The sequence below is a fragment of the Neofelis nebulosa genome, chromosome 6, assembly GCF_028018385.1.
Source record: "Neofelis nebulosa isolate mNeoNeb1 chromosome 6, mNeoNeb1.pri, whole genome shotgun sequence".
Classification (NCBI taxonomy): Eukaryota; Metazoa; Chordata; class Mammalia; order Carnivora; family Felidae; genus Neofelis; species Neofelis nebulosa.
Genome location: NC_080787.1, coordinates 84,366,288 through 84,388,732, shown reverse-complemented (window position 1 = coordinate 84,388,732; position 22,445 = coordinate 84,366,288). Strand labels below are relative to the sequence as shown.

The 22,445-nt window shown below is 40.2% G+C and overlaps 1 protein-coding gene across 6 annotated transcripts in view; it reads left to right on the top strand.

Moving 5' to 3' along the window:
* The window catches only part of BACH2 (BTB domain and CNC homolog 2), a 358,132-nt gene that overhangs the window by 134,224 nt on the left and 201,463 nt on the right, over positions 1–22,445 (top strand). The window contains exon 1 of one of the 6 annotated variants that reach the window (XM_058734720.1): positions 1,909–7,050. The exons of the other annotated variants lie outside the window; for them this stretch is intronic. The gene's annotated coding sequence lies outside the window, so the exon portion shown is untranslated. Of the gene's footprint in view, positions 1–1,908; positions 7,051–22,445 lie in introns of those variants that run through there. 6 annotated transcript variants of the gene reach the window in all.

The window sequence follows — 22,445 nt, the reverse complement described above, 5'->3', positions numbered from 1 at the left end:
AAAAAATACTTTTAACTTATGTGTGTTATTTTTTTCAAATAGCTACTAAGTCATTAAGACATAAATACTTAAGTTGTTTGGACCTAACTACTTAACAGACAGCACTGTTAGATATTTATTTTGGTCTGGAGGCACTATCAAAAAAATTACTGAGACTCTAATACCTTCCAGAATAATTTGGGAATCTCTAATATATATCCTTCCAGAATTTTTCCTATGTATACCATATGTATTTGTGAAATCTTTTATTTTTCACTTAACAATATATGGTGGAAATCTTTGTTTCAATTAATGTAGGTCGCATTGTTATTTTAAAATCTTAATGGCAGAATAGTCTCCTGTTGCTTGACTCTATTATTTTATTAAGCAATACATTAGGTTTCTAGAAGCTTAGCAAAATGGTTTTTTTTAATTTTTTTAATCTTAATTTTTGAGAGAGAGAGAGAGAGAGAGCAAAAGCGGGGGAGGGGCAGAAAGAGAGGGAGACAGATGATCCGAAGTGGGCTCTGAGCTGACAGCAGAGAGCCCATGGGGCTCAAATTCATGAACTATGAGATCATGACCTAAGCTGAAGTCGGACTCTTAACCGACTGATGTACCCAGGCATCTCAAAACTTTATTTTTATAATCAATGGTACTGTCAACCTCTTTGCGCATGTCCTTTGTTTACATATCCAAAGTTTACAGGTTGTTTATATGATTTCCTTAGGCTAGATTCCTAGAAAGCAATTTGCTGAGTGAAATAATATGTACTTTCTTATGCTTTGATATCCAGAGAGAGAGCACTCCAAATTGCTCTTTCAAAGGGATTGTGCCAATTTTTTTCTACCAACAGGTTTTGTTTTTTGTTTTTTTTGTTTTTTTGTTTTCTTTCCAGCAAAAAGAAGTGAAGCATTGGAGAACTCCCAACCATGGGAACTCAGATTTGTGAACTGGTCAAGGGTGTTCCTCTTCCCCAACCGTTGAAGGAACCATTGAGTAACTGAAAGTGCCTGTGAGAAAGCTGGGGAAGGTCATACCTGCCCACAGCTCTTGAGCACCACTATAGGCTGAAGCTCCAGCCAAAGTCATAGGCAGCCAATAACAACATCCAAGCAGATGTCCACCTAGAGAACAGAAAAACCATTTGTCAGGAAACCTCTTTAGACTTTGTTTCACTAACTAGCTTTTCCAAACAACACCGTACACCCCCAGAAAGTCATATTGCACTGCATAGCTTACACCCTACCTCTGTGAGGAGAGGCAAATGATCAGAATAGAAGTTGATATCAGGAATTTTTTTTGAGAGGACAGATTTGGGGGTCAAATGGAATCCTTCCTGTTCCATGGTCCTCAGCACATATATTTTCATCTACAACCACATATGTATTACATTTTGAAGAACTATATTCAACTTCTACATATGGGCTGGTATTTTCAATCATAAGTTATCAAGAAAAAAAGGTATATCATGCACTTAGTTCTGACGTTGGATGCACAAAGATATGTGGTACATTTTGGAAATACTTCTATTTTAAGTAAACTCTGGAGCCCATCAGCTCTCTGGGAAACTAAGCTGCATGGAAAGGCTCATTCCTGAGTTACCATGAATGTCTGCGATTTTTTGTAATTTCACATCATGGTAATGTGTATACTGTTTCTGAATGTATTACCTTTTTTTAAATGCAGATACCTTTAATCTTGATGAATAAAATTTTTAAACAATTCAATTTTATAATTTTATAAACATTCTTATTAAAATAGCACTCTAGGGGAACCCAGGTGGCTCACTCAATTGAGCATCTCTTTTTTTTTTTTTAATTTTTTTTTTTAACGTTTATTTATTTTGGAGACAGAGAGAGACAGAGCATGAACAGGGGAGGGTCAGAGAGAGAGCGAGACACAGAATCCGAAGCGAGCCTCTGACTCTTGATTCTGGCTCAGGTCATGATCTCAGGATCATGGGATTGAGCTCCACATCGGGCTCTGCATCGGGCTCTCTCTCTCTCTCTTTCTCTCTCAAATAAAATAGCCCTCTAGATTAAAGCTGTTTGAAAAGGTAGTGCTTAGATAGCTGATTCTGAAAAGGTGACTGGATATTTCTAGGCATTCACACTTTACTCTTCAAAATTGAAGTAAAGATTAGTGAGACAAGATGTTAAGCAGGATGATCCTGCTTAAAGCAGAAAATCTCAGAAATTTTGTTTTAGAAATATTAAATCTGTATTGTAAATACTTATCACTTCATTGCCTTTACCTGTTGCCTTCAAAATATAGCACCAAAAAGCCACTTTTACTTATACCAGAAGTCAAAAGGCTGCTGTGGTGTGTTTATCAAACAGCTACAGCATGGAGACCCTTCCCTTCTCTTGTAGATGGAGAATATCTATTGGAAGTCCCCATGTGACTCTCCACTGCCACCAGATACTTCCTTTTCAGTCCCCACTGGAGAATTCTCCCAAAGCCCAGGGTGTTGTATATATGTCACCTTGAAAGAAATTGAACTGAAGAAAAGATCACATTTTCATACAAATCATGACTTACCTGGCTTGAACTTTTTTTTAATCCCAGACTTTCATTGCAGGTATTTTGGGAATACAGCCCCTCAAAAATACTTATTTTGTTTCCTCCCAGTTAGGACCATCCCATTGTCAAAGGGCTGTGTGATAATTTGGCCTTTTCTGGTAAAAGTCTGAGAGCAGAAATCCTTCTCTAAGGACCAATAGTGGTTTTGATTCAAGACTCCAGCTTAGAGGTTATCTCCATGAGGTACCTTTGTCTCAAGACCAAGTCTGAAGAACAGTAATCTGGCTGGAAATCAGGTGGCCTTTTTGGAATGCTGCACAGAAGCTTCTGAGAAAGAGGTGGTCTTAGGCATACTGATACTATGTTTTTTAAGTCTGCAGTATGAAACTCCCATTTAATTTATTTTTAGCTTGAGTCTACTCTGCTAGTAAAAATAAGGCTATTTTTGTAAGTGCTACTTCAAGTACTTACATCCACATTTTAAAAGAATTCACAGAAAACAGTCCATAGTGATAACTGGGTGCAATGCCCAGCTTGTTACAGAATTGTGTTTTAAATAAATCTTCTTATGATGGCTACATTTCAGCTGTACCACAGGATTCAGCTCACATGATACTTCCTCCCACCACACACATACAAACGGGCTCATCATCCCTTACTTAAAGCACTTGACTTATTTAATTTGTGTACTTGTCCAGTGTGTGTATTCCAACTGTCCTTTATGCATTGTCTGCAGGGCTCACTAAATATCTATGATGATGGGTTCCCTTAAGAGGCAACGGATTGCTCTTTTAGGGAGTTGTGTGTTTCTATGGCAACTCCCTTTCTAAAACTTTGAATTTTATCCACATATATTTTACAGATACCCAAAACAAGCTTATGTTTAATTTAGAGAAGCTTTGAGTTTTGAAGAAGAGGAAACCATAGCTCATCAGCAGATGTCAAGAGCATGTACACTTTGTTTGAAGGCTCGTTGAAAAAAATTTGATTCTTTTTGTGCTGGACACTTTAACCAAAGACCAATGTTACATTCAGATAACCTTTTATTGTCAATTTTTCATGCTTTTTAGGATAAAAGTCATAAATATATAATGCAATTTGATAAAACTAGAAAGGAACAAGGTAGGCACTGTGTATGTCTCCACCTCTCTCCCCTTCCCAGCTTTGCGCATTATGATGTTGCTAGCTCACTGAATTAAATTTGCTTTCACCATCCATTTCCTTTTCTCTCTGTCTCTACAGCATGCACAGGTTCTCAGTCACGGCTACATCTGATCTGGAGAAAATAAACTGTGTCCTTATTTTAAAAGGAAGACCGTCTCCATGGTTCACTGCCTTGTGTGTGTTAGCAGTCGAGATTCCAGAGGAGACATGGGCTGTATTCCTGAAGGATAAAATACATGTATAAGGACTGTTTCCTAAGTTTGTAGATGATTCAGACAAAGTAATTTGTGTAGTCTGTGAAGGTCTGTGTGTATGAGTTTTACTTGGCTTTTAGTTGTGTTTTTAGGGTGTTTTGTTTCATTTACTTATTGATTTATTTTTTACTTTTATGTATTTTCACTCTTTTTTTTTTTCTTTCTAAAACACAGACTCAGTTTTCTTAAAACCAAATCAACTGTGTGGCTGGTGGTGTTTTGCGTTTTCCCACATGTGTTAATTGTTCTGTGGCTTATTTTGTTTACCATTTTTAAAGATCTGATTTGCCATGGTCCATGCCTTTCATTCTCCTCGACCACGTAGCTGGTTTCCAGTGGGAAGAGACTGCCTTTTCACCGGATAATTAGTTTTCTCATTTCAAAAGGGCCAACTTTCTCTGAGATGGCTTTGTCACACTTTAAATGTCTGCTTTGGAGGATGCGAATCCTTTCAGTTACATGCTCATCCATGTGGTAGAAGAAATGCATGGTTAGTCACCTTGGAAATCCTCAAGTGTTTGAAGGGCAAAAGATGGTTAATTAGACCATTTATACTTAGCTATTGAGAGATTATGAGTTAGTTTGTAGTGATAAGAAACCAGTTTAAGAGGTAATATTTTTTTGCCCCGTAAGGAAGTGGTAGTGTTGTTTATTCCTAAAGCATATTCTCATTTGCTGAGAGAGGACTCTGTGCACTTTACCTTGAGTAATTTCTGTGTAATCTCTTGCTAAGTAAGCAGGCACACCCCAAAAAGCACAGAAGCACACTGAATATTGCAGTCTCACTCTTGTTACCTCCCCAGAATATAGAGCGAGTTAACACCCAAAGGTGTGAGGCCGGGCCTGGGGTAAGATTGCCCCTCCTCAGGGTCCCTCCTTTCACTGTGCTTCTGAGCCTTCCGCACCCCCCCAGCTCAAGCACCCTATCTTGTTACTGTACATGAGGAACCCCCATGCAGGTCCCTGATCCTGTTCGACCCTGAGAGTCACAGCCTTCCTCCACATACTTTTCCCAACTTGGCCTCTTCAATTATTTCCTTCCTTTTCCAATCAGTTACAACTGTGTGGCTTCATCTTTCAACCCAGGTTCCAGGTCTCCCATGCCTTGCCTCCCCACCCCTGTGCCCAGCCTTTCTTCCTATGGGATACTTTTATGTGAAGTGACTAGAAGTATTCATTTTGAAAGGACAGGGGATGGCCATTTAATATTCTCAGAGCATCTGGGTAGTAGGACATTTTAGAGGCCTGTTTTGTGTCAAACTTGATGTGAACAAAAAGTCTAAGATCTTGAAAGTTTAAAAATATGAATTTGTTGGGGCGCCTGGGTAGCTCAGTCGGTTGAGCGTCCGACTTCGGCTTAGGTCATGATCTCGTGGTTGGCGAGTTCGAGCCCCGCGTCGGGCTCTGTGCTGACAGCTTGGAGCCTGGAGCCTGCTTCGGATTCTGTATCTCCCTCTCTCTCTGCCCCTCCCCTACTCATGCTCTGTCTCTCTCTGTCTCAAAAATAAATATAAACATTAAAAAGGTTTTTTAAAATAAAAATATGAATTTTGGGGGTGCCTGGGTGGCTCAGTTGGTTAAGCGTCTAACTCTTGATTTCAGCTCAGGTCATGATCTCACGGTTTGTGGGATCAAGCCCCGTGTAGGGCTCTACGCTGATGGTATGGGGCCTGCCTGGGATTCTTTCTCTTCTGTTCTCTTTGTCCCTCCTCCCCTTCTCACTCTCGCTCTCTCTCTCAAAATAAATCAACTTTTTAAAAATATGAATTTGTTAACATTTTCTTCCATTGTATGTAACTCATATAGTCTGGCTCCTGTGAACCTTTTCAGCATCATCTTGCTCCAAACTCACCCTCTGTCTGTTCTCCATCTGGGGATGGTTTTTGAATGTGCCATATTCACTCCTTCCACTTGGCCACTCCATTTGTTCCCTCTGCCTGAAATGTTTCTCCATCCCCTATCCCAACAGCTCCAGTTTCCCTTCTTCAGGGACTCCTCCTCTCCCCCTCATTAACCTAGGTCCCCCGATTATGCTTTCATTGGCACCATGTACCTTTTCAGGATAACACTACTGCTGTTGTTGTTTTGTCTTTATTTTCATGTTTATTTCATTAATGTTTGTCTCACCAATTAGTCTCTAAACTCCTATGGGCAGGTAGTTCCTTTTTTCCATGTTTCCAGTGACCAGTGCAGGAATGGACACATAGTAGGTTTTTAGTGAATATTGTTGAGTGACCTTCCACAGATATCTCTGGGGCCCACGCAGTGGCCATTAGCCCCTTTCTTTCTAGCACAACCCTGACTTGGTTGAAGTATTTGCTTTCCTCCAGCTGCTCTAGGGCAGCTGGCCCAGGCCCCAACTCCAGTTCTTGATCCAGGGGGTAAATTTTTGGTTACTCTAACCAAATCAAAATAGAAAGAGGGAAAGAACCTGGGTGCTTAATGATGTTGCTGAGGTGCTATAAATAAACCAGTCCTGGGACAGTTCTACCTCCATGCAACTCTGTTGTGTGAGATAATAAACCCTCTTATTTGTTTAGGTCAATTCAGTTTTCTGTTCCTGAAAATATTCTAATACAGAATGTCTTGAGTAAATGAACAGGTGAATAAATGAACGACTTCAACTCACGTCTTCACAAGTCCCTTTGTAATTGAATTTTCGTTCTCCTCCTTTCTATAAAGCATTGGGCTGCTCGTAGAGATGCTGACCAGTTTTGAACGCAATGCTGAAATCCCAAATAACTCCTCTATGCTTTGAGAATTGAGAACCTAAATGCCCCATACTCTGAACTTGAACTCACATTCTTCTTCACCTCTCACCTTTTGGCTCCGCACTCTGTTCATAACTTTTTGGGCAAGCTCTTCTCTGAGGAGGTTGAGAGTCAGATTAAGTCATACCCAGCAGTTTCCTGTTTGTGAGCCTTGAAGCTCTTGAAGACTGCGGGCAGGTTTGACAGAACCTGTAGGTGTTTTCAGACGCTGAGCTGATTCATCCCCTTTGGTTGCTAATTCTCCCCAGCTACCATACCATCTCTTCTCTCTGGATACTGCACAGTTTCTCTTTGTGTGGGGATAGGATTCTCAAGACCTGCCCACTCCATGCATTCTGTGTCTTTTCTACGTTTTGGTGAGTTGTGTTTTAGACCCCTCCTCCATGGTTATGGAATAGTTTCTATACAGGAGGGGAGTTTTGTTTGTTTCTTAGTATTTTTTGTTGTGTTTTTGTTTTTTTGCTAAGGTAGAGCTTTGAATAATCCCTGTAAATCTAGGCTACATGTCTGCTACCTTTCTTCTTCATAGACCCCCACCATAACCTAAGAAATACAGGGTCTTAAATAAATACCACCTGAAGTTCCTATCTGTTTGGTAGCAGAGACTTTGGCGTTCTCTCATTATTTACTTGATCTCCTGGCACTTTGGCAGTGAAGACCAAGCAATCACTCATTTCTGTAAAATGCTCCCCTGGTAATAAAACACAGGAGGTGGGCAGCTAGTTAAGCAATCTTTGAGAGTAATACTTTTAGCCATGCCATGTGGAAAAAGTACTGAATTTGTACATGCTTTCTTAAACCGAGCAACAAATGGTCCACTTTGGTAGTGGGCAAGTACACTCTCCAAGGTTCAGAAAATAATCTTGGCTGCCTCAAAATAGAGGGAGATACTGTGAAAGTATTACTTATGCCCAGGCAAACACCATAAAAAAAAAAAAAAAGTATTAATATTATAAAGCCACCAGGCCACCTGGGTGGCTCAGTTAGTTAAGTGTGTGACTCGATCTCAGCTCAGGTCATGATTTCATGGTTTGTGAGTTCAAGCCCCGCATTGGCTCTGCACTGATGGTGTGGAGCCTGCTTGGGATTCTGTCTCTCCCTCTCTCTGCTCCCCTGCTCACTCGCTCTCTGTCTCTTTCTCAAAAAAAAAAAAAAAAAAAAAAAAAAAAAAAAAATATATATATATATATATATATATACACCAAAGACAAACCCTTGTGAGTTATCTTTTCCCACTGCTCAGAACTTACCTCAGTTTCCCTCTATATACCCAAAGATATGCAGGAGCATGTCATCAGCTTGGCCCCAAGTATGCTGGGGTCACTTCCCCCTGGAATCTTTAGAGTGAATCACCTCCTTCTTCTGATAGCAGAACACCCCCAACTAACCTCTGAATTTGAATTTTTTTAATTTTGGTGATTTCTATTGAAAAATATATATTCTTTGTAGTTACTGGTGAGGCAGCTTCATTGTCATCTGAAAAAAAGGGCTTTGTACAGTATTTACAATTCATGCACGTCTTGTTCTTGTTCTGATTCGTCAGCCAGCATTTTTGCACACCCACTGTGTGCCACACATCGTTCTGGGTGCATAGAATACATCTATGAGCAACATTACAAAAATTCCTGCCCTCTTGGAGCTTATATCCTGTTGGAGAACAGAAAGTAAGCACTAAACAAATAAACACATTATAGTATGTTAGAAGATGAAAATTGCAAAAGAAAAAAAAAGAAGATGAGAATTGCTTTAAAAAGAAGAAAAAAGTAGAGCAAAATAAGAGGAATGTCTGTTTCACAATGGAGAAAGTTTGCAGGTTTACATTAGGTGGTCAGAGCAGGCCTCCTCTATTTCTAGTGTCTTGTTGTTGTTGTTGTTGTTGTTGTTACAGTGTTGTAATGATTTAATATTGCAAATGAATCATCTGCATAAATTAAAGATTGCTGAAGTGAGAGCAGTTCAGCCGAAGGCTAAATCTAAGTGCTAAATGCTCGAGAAAGCACAGCCAGGTGCACTAGCCCCTGTCTGGTAGTCTCAGGTTATCTATTCTTAGTTTAGTTTCCTTTTCCAAAAATAGCATTTATTTTATATAGTTTTCAAATGGAGCATATCTCTGACACCTACTGCCATGTGTTTATAGTTAAATATAACTAGCTGTCTTTCTTGTAAGACCAAGAGGTTCATCCAAAATGTTTCCCTTTAAAAGTTCTAAGAGGGCTCCCCTGGTTGGCTTTCTGGCCACTAACAATGATGGATTTTGCAACCCTCCTGGTCCAGCCATGTGGAAAAAACCAACATTGTGGGTAATTTTCCCCTTTAAACACATGTTTTGTGTTTTGGTGGTGGTTGTTTGGGGCTTTTGTGTCTCAGGCATGGAGTTTATTATATCCATATAAGTTACAGATCACAGAGAACCCTTCCCAGAATAGCATTGTGTGTGATCTCCTTGTGCACTGCCCCCTTCCTCATGTCTGCTGTGCATCTGAAGTGTGGATGAGCCTCCTCCAAATTCGGGACTTTTGTATGTATGTGCCCTCTCCCTGGCCACTCATCTGACCTCCCCTTTCCTGCATGCTGCCTTTGTTTTTTCCCTGAAGTAGCTGAGCCTTGAGAGGGGCTGGCATGGCTCTTCCCATCGTCTGAGCCTGTCGACTACAGACTCTCAGTGGGTCTGTCTCCATAGGCAGAACCATGTCAAAATAACACTTGTTTCACCTCCTGTCCAGAACTGACTAGGACGGTGCTAGTCAAAAGGTGGACTGGAACCATCAGACTGAATACATTCTGAGCATTGGCAGATGTCCTTTTGTTCTTTGCCTATCATTCCCCATCACTCACTAGATTTAAAATGTGGTGATCCTGGGGCGCCTGGGTGGCTCAGTCGGTTGAGTGTCTGACTTCAGCTCAGGTCACGATCTCACAGTTCATGGGTTCGAGCCCCACATCGGGCTCTGTGCTGACAGCTCAGAGCCTGGAGCCTGTTTCAGATTCTGTGTCTCCCTCTCTCTCTGCCCCTCCCCTGTTCGCGCTCTGTCTCTGTCTCAAGAATAAATAAACATTAGAAAAATTAAAAAAAAAACTTAAAATAAAATAAAATAAAATAAAATAAAATAAAATAAAATAAAATGTGATGATCCATAGGAACAAGGCTAGGGCACTTGGAGAGACAGTCCTCCCCGAGGGGACAGGCAGCCCTGGCTCAGTGCAAAGTCTTTGGCTCTGAAACTGCCACTCATTATTCTGAATTGTGTGGTGCATTTGTCATTTCCTAGGATAAGATGACTTTGAGAAAGTCACATACTCTCATTAGGCCTATTTCCTCATTTGTAAAGGGAGATTAGTCTCCATATGACCTTCAACATGGCTTCCACCTCTGATGTTCTTAAAGACATGATTTACTGCCCTTCTCCTAAAAGTTGGTCCTTTTGACATGGTTGGGCTCTTCCACTTCGATACCTTTTATCCTTATCTAATTGCTCCCCATGAGTTCATTTTATCCATTTCACTGTTACTCATTCTCTGTATGCTTTGTAACTCACATTCTCCCAACTTGTAGCACGTTTCTGCCACTGGAACCTTTGATTGTACCCTGCAAATAACTCTGGTTATTTCCTTCTGCACTCCCACCTGAAATACTGCTTTCGTATTGGTATCTCTGAGTGATGAGGTGAGCTGTTGGGAAAAACATGTTGTAGCCCAAAGTCTCTATTTTAAAAGAGACACGGACACCTGGGTGGCTCAGTTGAGTAAGCATCAGACTCTTGATATATCGAGCAAGGTTGTGATCTTGTGGTTGTGGGATTGAGCCCCATGTAGGGCTCTGTGCTGACAGTGTGGAACCTGCTTAGGATTCTCCATCTCCCTCTCTCTCTGCCCCTCCCCCACTCACTCATGTATTCTCTCCCTCTCTCTCTCTCTCAAAATAAATAAATAAACTAAAAAAAATTAAAAATAAAGCAGAGAATGGAATTATATGTTCTTTTTAGGCGATATGGCCTCTGATGACCACAGTCAAAATAGATCAATATCCAAGCAGTAAAAAAAGGCAATATATGTGAATTTGCTCATAATATGAATCCTAACACAAAAGCAGTGGCAACATTTTAAACATAAATTGCATAGTCTGTACCATGATTTTTTCAAAAGTTGTCAACCTTGAAGAGGAAAATATACTCCAATGGTTAAGAAAGGATTGTACTCTAAATTCTATAACATGAAGGGAGTGTTAGTTTTCATTTGCTCAGTGCCTTGTGCCTGGGAATTTTAAAATGATAGATTCACCTGTGGTATAATAATAAAGTTATACAATAAGAATATCAGCATAGAGAAGATTGCTATAAATACATTAAAGCACCTGGATTTTAAAGATAAATCCTGTGTCAGGTTGCTAGTCACTTAATTGCCATAATCTAAAGTTTATCTATTAGTAGTTCTTTTCTAATTGTTATCAGTATGCTAAACATTGTTCTTTATATACACAGTATAATTTACTTCAGGACAATAGAATGAGGATTCATAATCAAAGACATGAACCAGGTACCAAAGAAATGACTTCTGGTTCTAGTCCCTCATTCCTCATGTGACTTTGGGGCAAATGATTTTTACCTCTAAGATTCTTTTCCAATTAAATAGAATAGTCCTAATTCTAAGTACCTACTCTTAAATAACCTTAAGTTGTAGGAATCAAATATCCCTACTGCTTATTTATTTGAATATAACTTACCCAACAAGATCTTATGTAATTTATTTTGAAGAATATATACTTAGAATTAGGATTATTCTATTTAATTGGAAAAGAATCTTTATCTTAGAGGTAAAAATGGCTTGCCCCAAAGTCACATGTGGAATGAGGGACTAGAACCAGAAGTCACTTCTTTGGTACCTGATTCATGTCTTTGATTATAAATTGATACTAGGATTTTATATGAATGCCCGTACTACAGAAATTTATACTATTTTATATATACCTTAATAAACATATCTGTCATTCAGAGAACATTGAAACCAATCCCTCCATCTTTATATGGGAACTTATTTAATGATGTATGCATTGATGAGGTTCCAACTTATTTTTAAAGACTTCCAAGAAGGAAAATTTCATTACTTCCCTCAATAATCCACGTTAGTGTTTAATTAGATTTGATGCCAGAACACTCTTGTCTAACTTAAATCTCTCATGCTGTAGCTTATGTCTATTTTTTCTCGCTCTGCTTACGATATTAAAAGCAACTAATCACCATTATTCATAATAACATTCGTAAAGTCCTCCATATATTTGAAATGTGAGTACTATAACTGACAGTAAGCATAACTCTCAAATATCGGTATAATTTAAAATAGAGAAGAGGGACTAGCTTATAATAACTGTAGATGACACAGTAGTATTTAGTTTTGATGAATGAATAATACTGTTAACTAATGTGACTTCAGCAGACTAAATGAAAAGCATTCATCTATTAACTCATTCACTTAAATATTTATTAGGTAGGCATCTACTTTGTGATATTGCCTATGTTCAGAAGTACAAAAACGGATACATCATAGAGTTGAGAAAATTTTGATGCACGAGATTTTTAAAAAGTAGAACTTATTAGGTATATTTCTTAGAAATGTGAAGACAGAACAGCCTAATCTTTTTTTAAAAAAATTTTTAATGATGATTTATTTTTGAGAGAGAGAGACAGAGACAGAGAGCGGAGGAGGGGCAGAGAGTGAGGGAGATGCAGAATCTGAAACAGGCTCCAGGCTCTGAGCTATCGGCACAGAGACCGACACAGGGCTCTAACTCATGAACCGCAAGATCATGACCTGAGCTGAAGTGGGACGCTTAACCGATTGAGCCACCCATGCTCTCCTAGAATAGCCTAATCTTAAAGAGATAACTCTGTGTCCCATCTAATGACTGTGGTATTTATAACCATATCTGGAGGTGAGGCTGAAAGAAAATAGTCTTAATTATTTGAATACTGCTGTTTATTTTTACAGCTGCCCTGTTACCAAAATCTGTAATAGGCATCAAAATTCTACAGTGCATGGTCCCTAAACCATTCACCTGGAAGCCCCTTCATTTTGGTGTTCATGTTGAAGAGGTACCTGTGTCTTCCTGTGTGTACTTGAACATGTGTGAGCATCATCCAGCATAGGACTATAAGAGGTTTATCACTAGAAATAAATTAGAGTCGTGCAGCATGAAAATGATATGCCTGGGAATGCAGAACACAGGGTTACCTTCTGCCTCTTTTCTTTATCATAGACAGCAGGGGCAGAAAGGAGAAAGATTTATTCTGAAGCCATTTGATGCTGACCAAGCAATTTATAACAGATGAAATGCTGATGTATTGCTGCAGAGAAAATAATGGGTGTTCTTGCTAAAATGCCATTAGTAACTTTATTGTGTAAAGTGCAAATTATGTTCAGCAATTTTTTAGTCCCCTTCGGAGGTGAAGTTGAAGTAATTCAGTGTAGGCTTTGAGCAGGAAAAGGACAAAGTAATTAGCAAGTCATAAAAGAATTAATTCACCAAGGTTGGCTGATATTTGAATTCTCTGAACTATAAAGATGTAGAAAAAAATTGCATTTAAGAAATACAAGATGACATAAGTATTTGTTTAAAACAGAAGGACTCTAAGAAAGCTGAAATTGGAGCACTGTGTAGAATTCAGAGTACACCCTCTGTTGGTGCCCACTGTATGTACAAGACATTGTGCTAGTCACCAAAGGGAAAATAAAACTGAAAAACATGGTCCCTGCCCTTAGGGCCCTTACTGTCTGATGACAGGAATAAGGTCACTCCAAACTAATTAAATTACATAATCAGGGACACCTGGGTGGCTCAGTCAGTTGAGTGTCCGACTCTTGGTTTCGGCTCAGGTCATGATCTCACAGTTCATGAGTTTAAGCCCTGCATTGGGCTCTGCGCAGCGAGGAACAGCCTGCTTGGGATTCTCTGTCTCCCTCTCTCTCTGCCTGTCCCCTGCTTACTCTCTATCTCTCTCTCAAAACAAATAAATAAAATTTGAAAAAGATTTTAAGAATAAATAAAATGAAATAAAATACATAACCAGAATGGGTCAGAATATCCCCCCTGGTGATTGTGCACAGTGAAGATGCTAAGGCTTGCCCATTCCAGCAAGACCTGGGGTCCTCCACTGACCAGCTTTGGCGCACAGATTCCCCACTGGCATAGCCAAACCTTTCTTGGCACTGTGCTGCACTCTGAGATGCTTCCCACCCTATCCCCCTTCCTTCTTCCTCTCCTCCACAGGGCTGGACCTACATCTCAGTCTACAGGCTCTCCTGGCCCAGTCTTGCTCCCTTCTTCAAGAAACATCTTGGGGCGCCTGGGTGGCTCAGTCGGTTAAGCGGCCGACTTCGGCTCAGGTCATGATCTCACGGTCCGTGAGTTTGAGCCCCAGGTCGGGCTCTGTGCTGACAGCTCAGAGCCTGGAGCCTGTTTCAGATTCTGTGTCTCCCTCTCTCTGACCCTCCCCCGTTCATGCTCTGTCTCTCTCTGTCTCAAAAATAAATAAACGTTAAAAAAAATTAAAAAAAAAAAAAAAAAAAGAAACGTCTTGCATATCTAATCCTGTGTTAGCATCTGCTTCTCAGCAGACTTGCACCAATGTCATGGCCATAGTTATTGGTAGTGTTAGATATTAAATAAGGATAAGGTTAGAAGGAAAAATTGCAACCATATTGTAGGCAACTTTGAAAACAGCTTTGAAGAATTTGACCTTAATTCATGGGACTTCACTGAAGGTTTATCTGCTACAAAATAACTTTTAATTATTTGATCCTGCGGACGATGTGATCCTGCGGACGATGGAGAAGGATAGTTGAAACAAGGAGACCAGTTAGGAGGGTATAGCAATTGTCCAATAAAAACCTACATGAGTATCGCGTCTGTGATGACAGACTCTGCCGTGAGTATGAGAGACACTGCACAGAAAAGTTCTGATGATTTGGATACAGTGGGAGAGAGAGGAATCAGAGATCGTTTAATCACTGTGTGCCTCAGTTTCATCATCTGTGATATGGGGACAGTAATAAGTTCTGTCACTCATGGAATCATTGTGAATAGTAAATGAACTAGTACATTCAAAAAATTTGGAACAGTGCCTGGCTCATAAGAACTCAGTTAAGTGTTTCTGAGTTTGTTTGCCCATTGCTCTGTGGCAGCCTTGTTCAGTAGCACTTTCTGCAGTTGTGGAAATGTTTTATGTCTGTGCCATCTAATACAGTAGCTGCTAATGATATGAGGCTATCGGGCACCTGTAGTGTGGCTAGTGTGACTGAGAAACTAAATTTTTAGCCTCATTTAATTTAAATTTGAATAGTCACGTGTGGCTAGTAGCTACCATTTAGAAGTATCACCCAAGGCTAAAAGTACTAAATAATTAACATGCAAAAGGGGTTGCAAAATTATATTCTTTTAATAAAAAAAAAGCCTGTTACTAATATGACTTACTTTTAACTAAACCTGTAGGCTTGGTTATCGATCACTGTGGTCAGGGATAACTGTGGAGAAGCCTGTCCTAATAAAACCCTTCTGAGATGATCAAAGCAATAAGACAAGGATGAGAAGACCTAATGTTTTCACTCACCCTGCATTGAGGAGAGTACTTTAGGGCTTGAAAGAGAGTGATCATGTCCTGGTTTCTGTGAGTAGCTAATAGGTGGACAAGATCTCCCATTTAATGGAATCTGTACTGTCTGCTGTCCATTTCCCAGCCCAAAAGAGGGAAGGTACTGCAGTGCCTGCTGATATGTTCTCCTCCAAATAATAGCCAGGCTAGCGCTGCTGTTATATAAGGTCACTGTTAGTGCTGCAACTGCAGACTCCTGGTAGTTCAAGGACAGCACAATGGGAACTCTGAGGGGTGTATTGGAAGGAAAGGGGCACAATTTTCTTGATATCTGTAAAAGCAGGATTAAAAGACATTCAGGTGCCTATATGTCCAGAAGTAGGAATTTTGAAATACCACTCTTTCTCTCCACTCCATTGCCATGGCTCAGGGGGAGGTGGCCTTCCGAGTTTCATGAATATATCACTTTCAATGGTTAGTTTGTTCTGGGCTTGCTGTGGGCATCCCCCATGTTATTGACTCAGCCAGTTGAGATTTTGATGCCATTGAAATTCCCACTGCCTCAGTTAATAAGTAGCACAAATCGAGGTCTTTCTCTCAGGAGATAAAATAAAGGAGACAATGAGTAGCACAGTAAAATGAGGAAGGACTTGGGAATCCATCCTCAGAGCAAATAATAGCTCTGTTAGTTGCTACATCCATGGCCACTGCAAGTTATTTTAACTTCAGTGTCCTGATCTATGAAATGGGAGTGCTGGTATTTTCTGAGTTAGAGGATTACATGAGTTAACATGAGCCTTTTACATGGAGGTGCTGGGAAAATGTTAGTTCCCTACTCTTTACCATATCTCCTCATTTCTTTAAGTTCCCATTCATTATTGTTCCAAAACCAAGCATCCCTTGGGACTCTCAACTCTCTTGAACAGCCGCCACTCCCAAATCAAACATGCTTATCACTTCTTTGTACTTACCTACTCAGACCTGTTGGAGCAGTCTTCAGCCGGCTGTTTTCTTTTCTCTTGCTGTGACTGCCTTAATTCCTTTCCTGAGTGTTTCTGAGGTCAGAACCTTCCTGTTCTGTATGTATGTTTGGTTTCTCAACTGTCGAGTTAAGAGAGTGACTCAGGGAGTTCAAGGCCCTGATAGCCCTGGTCTTTGATAGGATTCTATACACAAGACCATCCCCGATTTTGTTCCTTAAAAAAAAATTTATTGCTTTTTCTCTTTATCAGAAATTACTATATTTTTATTAAAGATATTTTCAAAAAGAAGCATATAATAAAAAATGACAGCGCTCATAATATTACCATCCCTACTGTGTGCATCCTGAATGTATCTTCCAATCCTCAGTGTGTGTGTATGTGTGTGTGTGTGTAAAAAACAATTATTACACTTCTACTTTTTGGTAAACATCCTTCTTAAATGGCACAATTTCCTGAATATTTTCCTATCCTTAAATATCCCTCTACAGCATCATTTCACATGTCTGTCTAGAAGGCCACATATGGACGTATTCTGGTTTATCACTGGACATCGAGATTGTTTCTGCTTTTTTCCACTAGTATAAACAAAGCAGAAGATTATAAAGAGAGCAGCAAATGGCATCCTCACACACATAACTTTTCACACATCCTTGAAATGGAATTACCAGATCAAAAGGCATGAACATTTTTTAAGTTTTTGGTACCATATTGTCAAACTATTCTTCAAAAAGGATGGATCTATTTATCTCCTCCCCTCAGGCACGGTACATGAGGCTTTGACCACCTGGTTCTTAATCAGACCAGTAGTCCTACTTGAGGGGAGAAATGAGAGGAAAAGAGAAAAAAATGGCACTTTTTTTCTACTCATGTGTGCATCCGGTTCCAATTTTCCTGTGTTTTTAAACTCTCCTTGAAATAGGGTGTCTCCCTGGCTCATGTGGGATTCCTCTTATTTATTGGCTAGGTTAGCTTCCTCTGCCTCGTCTAAATTACCATCTTTAAATCAATGTACTGTTTCTTTGAAGTGTTGACCCTCTGGGAAGAGCCTTTTTGCACTTCTGCCTCATCAACCTGGAGAATCTCATCTGTGTCTCTCTCTCTCTCTCTCTTTAATCTCAACTCATTTTGCAACAATATTTTCTCTTTTCTCGGTTATTGGCCTTTTGATTTAATGCTTTAATTTGGTACATAGGTTCTTTGTATCACTGTTCTGGATAATTCATGCTATTCTACATGGAATATTTCATAAAATTTTTTTGAAATACTGTTTTGTGAACAATGTCTCACAGACTCAAAGGATTAACCATTATACTTATTTTGCAGAAACGAAAAGATAAAAAGCTGAGCACTTGTGATAACTACACGGCTTGATTCTGATCATTCCAAGTGCTCAGAAGAAAATTGCCCGTTCTCTTCCCCAACCGGATGAGGACAAGCATGATTGATATTTTTTCAAATCAACTGTCTGGGACATAGGTTGTTGCTTCAGTAGGTTGATCATGCCACATTTCATGATTCTTTTTAGGGCTGTGAATACATATGCTCCTTAGCGGAGGAGTCTGTGGGTCTGTGGCAAGAGTCTTGCAGATATGCGCATGCTCCCTCTGGACAATGAAACTGCAGTTAGAGCACAGGATCCAGGACACCAGGGAGCAGCTGAAGGGAGAAAGGAGCGGCTGTCTTCGTGTCCTGTTTCAGCAGCTTGTGGGGAGGCTTATGGTATAGTGATGTGACAAGCTGTGAACAGCAGATCAGAGAAAAATGTGAGGTAATTTAATTGAGGAGCTTGGTGAGAGGACAGCTGAAGAGCAGAGAGCAGGGACGTGGCCGAGAAAGGGCATCTGAGGGATGGGATAAATTATGAAATAGCATTCTGAGGACAGTGTGAAAAGGGTGCTTCCTCATTTCTCTGGCAGTTTGGGTCAATTTCCTACCCTCACATGCTTTGCAAAAAGGGAAATAATTTATTTTTATTACTGCCCATTCTTGTTATGGCAATTTTTAATATCACATAAAGCACGCCACCCATTTCTATGTAAGGGACTAACTTCCTCTTTTTTCGGGGTTTGGTATTTACTATTTCTGCCGTATTCTACCCTTTCGGGAAAAATTCTTTTTTTGTTGTTGTTGTTTTTTGTTTCTTTTTCTTTTAAAGGCACAGTTGCAATGTGGGCCTGGGAGCAAGCTTATGGTGTGTTTGCTTTGACTTCTATCTTCTGATATCAGCCCCTTTTTATTCTACTGTCATTGCCTTTGAATTCTGAAATTTTTACATCTTCATTCTCAAACCACTTTTTTGAACTCATTTTATACATCCTTCCTTATTGGTCACTCTCAGATTATGAGACAGGTGGTGAATGTAACATGATCCAGTCTTCTGGTAAATCTCAATGCACTATCTATCCCGGGTGCTTAAAAAACAACAAAAGAACTCAAAAATGATTTCCCTGGAAATATGAAGGTGTTTAATTGTTCAAGTTGAAATAATTCATCTGCTAATTTTTCCGTTTTCTATTTCTTTCTGTGTTGAGACCACTTGCCTCTTTAAGTATGTATGGCCATCGAGTTTAGAACAGGGTTTAGGAAGTGTGGAGCATCAGCTTTGGATCATGGGGTAGTTAGAGCCCTTTTAGACACTTCTGTCTTTATATCTCATTCTAGAAGACTGTCACATCCTTGCAATGACAGATTCAGTGCCTCAGTATAAAACCATCAACTTTAGTCCTTGATGGCAGATACCATTGGAAAACAAGGATTTCCTCCCCCCACCCACACAGAGTCATGATGTGGATCAGTGTACTATGATTGGGAGTTGAACGTGGTGTTATAGGCATCACTTCTGTGTTTCTGTGAGTCTTCCTTGGTCATTCATACACAGTGATAGGAGAATATTGTTTCCATCACAGTGAAATTTAACCCCAAATTCACTCTCCCTAAATTGAATCTTTAAAAAAAAAAAAAAATCCTTTACTTTCAACTTTTTGGAATTCTCCTTCTCCTTCTGTGTACATAAGTCTTATTCAGGTATAATTTGTTCCTGATTCCACAATTGAAAATTTGTTGGAGGTCAAAGAGAACAGGTCATGAAATGGTTTAGCCACTTGCTCAAGAACCTTGTCATTTTCCACCTATTTCTCCCCAGCAACCTTCTACACTCCCTTTTTTTCTTCTTGCTTAAACCCAACTGTTTTGCCTCTCTATGCAAATCCATTGACTCCTTTTGGAAGATGATATCCCTCTTTCTTGGGGTTGTCGTCCCTTACAGCTGAGTGGATCAAAAGGTCCAGATTAATCAGAGGGAGACTTAATGATGAAGTCATATATTTTAATATGAATGATTTTATTTAAAGTCCTGGCACATCAGTCATATTTAGGAGAATGTCATTCCCTGCTGTTTTTAAAGGATATACCTACAGAAAGAGACCCTCTAGGCACCTTCAAAAAACCTTGTCAAGCATGTTTCCATCATTCTGAGGGAGGTCTGATTGTGTTTTTAAGTGTCTTGCATGTGAGTTTTTTGTGTGAACTAGTTTTGTGAAAAGCTGACTGTGTGCTAGTTTTTAAACACCTTTTCTTTCCACTCCCCAGCCTCCACATCTTCCTAAGTTTATCTCCTAATGCTTTCTATCACCCAAGCACTTAAACAAGATTGCAGACATTTTCGTCTAAGCTAGTAGCTGTTAATTACCTATCTTTGTCTGTGTTTTAGCACTTAATACTATTTTGACAGGGGTTGCATACTCTGTCTTTCTGGAATTTTTAAAGTGCTCTTATGAGTAATTTGAGAAATTCCAAGTATAGATTAGATGAGCTGTTCTTTCCCTTGCTGCCTTTTTTATTTTATGTTAGAAACGTTTAAAGAGGACCCACTATGTGTCAGGCAGCATGCTCTTGTCACTCCCACATACATCATCTGATTTAATCTCTTCTTCCCCTGAATCTGCACCTTGAATCATCACTGTAACCTCAGTGTGTGTTGGGTTTGGGATGAGGAGTAGGGGGCAGTTGAGGGAGCAGTGGAGAGAGGTCGTGATCTCTGGATGGTACGCTCCTTTTATGGGGGATTCAGTCTACGAGAGTGTTCCTACTCTCATCTTTATTTGTAGGTTGGTAAAAACCCTGGTTGGTTATTGGCTTTAAAATCAAGGATGATGGCTCTCTGGGAAGTTTCAACATGAGTTTGTTTCTGTTTCTTTCCAAAAGCCTGTGTTTGCTCACCTGCACTGTAGGTGAATAGAAGACTCAACTCACCAAATGGAGCCTGTCAGAGAGGATTCCTGATTTATTTATGCTTGCTTCTAGAGAATTTGTAAGAAATTTGGTTTTATTGCTTTCCTCCAGGAGCTTACTCACCTAGTCAGGATTTAAATATCGCAGGCCTATCATTCCAGAACAGTGGTGTCCCCTTAACCTGAGGAGTGAATGAAACCTGCCCCAGGTGCAGCAGGCCCAGCCAGGATCTCCCTTTCCTGGCCAGCACTGCTTTCTCCCTTTGGGGTCAGACCCATGTTTGCTAGCAGCTGGCTGTGCCTTATTTACCTCAGGGATAATAGTGTTTCACTTTCAGCTCTTCTTTTGGCACCCAAACTCTCATTTTTCTCTCCCTCCTTCCTCCCTCCTTCCCTTCCTACCTACCTACCTACCTACCTGCCTTCCTCCATTCCATTCCTTCAACAAACATTTATTGAGTGCCTACTGAATACTCACACTGTACAAAGTCCCAGGAATCCAGAACTAAATACATAGACCTTTCTTTGTGCTGTATACAAGTAACAAATGGGGTTTTTACAAAAGGCAAACCATAGGCATAATTTTTTTAATGAAGGGGAAAATATTATCTTTAGAGGAACCATCTCCATATTTCCAAAGAGAACACTTGCTCACGAAGTAGTTACAGGTGAGTATTTTCTAGCATGAAGATTTGAGGAGAAAACATTCATCAATCCAATGTTTAATAAATGCTTACAGTGCCAAGCTCTTTGCTAGACACAAAATATATAAAGCTAGAGAAGACAGGGTCCCTTTCTGTAAAGACTCACATTGTACAGAGGAAACAGTTCTGTAAAATGTATGTTAAAGCCATAGCATGTCACCGGGGGCATGCTGAGGAGTGAGAGATTATGAGCATTGGGAAGGGTGAGGACCGAGGTTTTTATTCACTGTTGTATCCAAAGTTCCTGAGACAGTGCCTGACACATAGTAGCTTCTTAGTAAGTATTTGTTAATCAGCCAATGGTGTTAGCCTTCAGTCAGGGTGTATTAAAGGGAGTGACATTTCAGCTGTTTAATAAAGGATAGAAAAAAAAAAAAAAAAAGGTCTAGGATAAGCACGTTCCAGACAGAGTATGAGCAAAGGGAGAAGATGTGGAAGTCCCAGGGGGGCTCACAGGAACAGCATCAGGATGCTGCAGAGGGAAGTGTTGGACAGGTGATTCTAGAAAGCACAAATGGGGCCACACTGTGAAAGAATTGAAGGCTTTGGCCTTTTTCCTGTTGGTCAGAGGGGCGGGGAGACTACATTCGTTTTTGAGCTGTGAAATTACATCAGGTCTGGGTTTAGAAGGGCCCTCTGGCCGCCCTGCCCTGCATAGGATGTCCTCTGGAGTAGGGAGAAACTTGGGAAAGGGAGCCTGGGAGACAGTTGAGGAGGGTCCAACCACAGGGTCGGTGTGGGAAGAAAACTGAAAGGAACTGCTGGCATAGTTCGTGTCCAGGATGAGGCTGGGAGGAGGCAGGATGACTGCCACTTTTAAAAAAGTCACACTCCCCCATTTACTAGCTGTTCCGACTTTTACAACTCACTTCATTTCCCAGTGCTTCAGTTTCTGCATCTGTAAAACAGACACTGTTGTATGTACTTGGCAGGATTGTTGTGACAATTGACTGAGATAATCATGGCCTAAGCACTTGGTGTGGCTCCTGGCATGTAATGATGACCAACATTTATCAAACTCCTACCAAGTGCTTTACACATACTTACTACTTAGGACTCACAGAAACCTAACAAAATAGATACAGTTACCCCACAGATGAGGAAACTGAGTCACAGAGAGAGTAAGTAAGTTTCCCAAGGTAGCATACCTGATGATGGGGAGAGGTGGGATGTGAGCCGGGCAGGCAGGCTCCAGAGGCTGCATGCTTAACTGCAGATTACACTGCCTCTACGTGCTACGGCTATTACCCTTC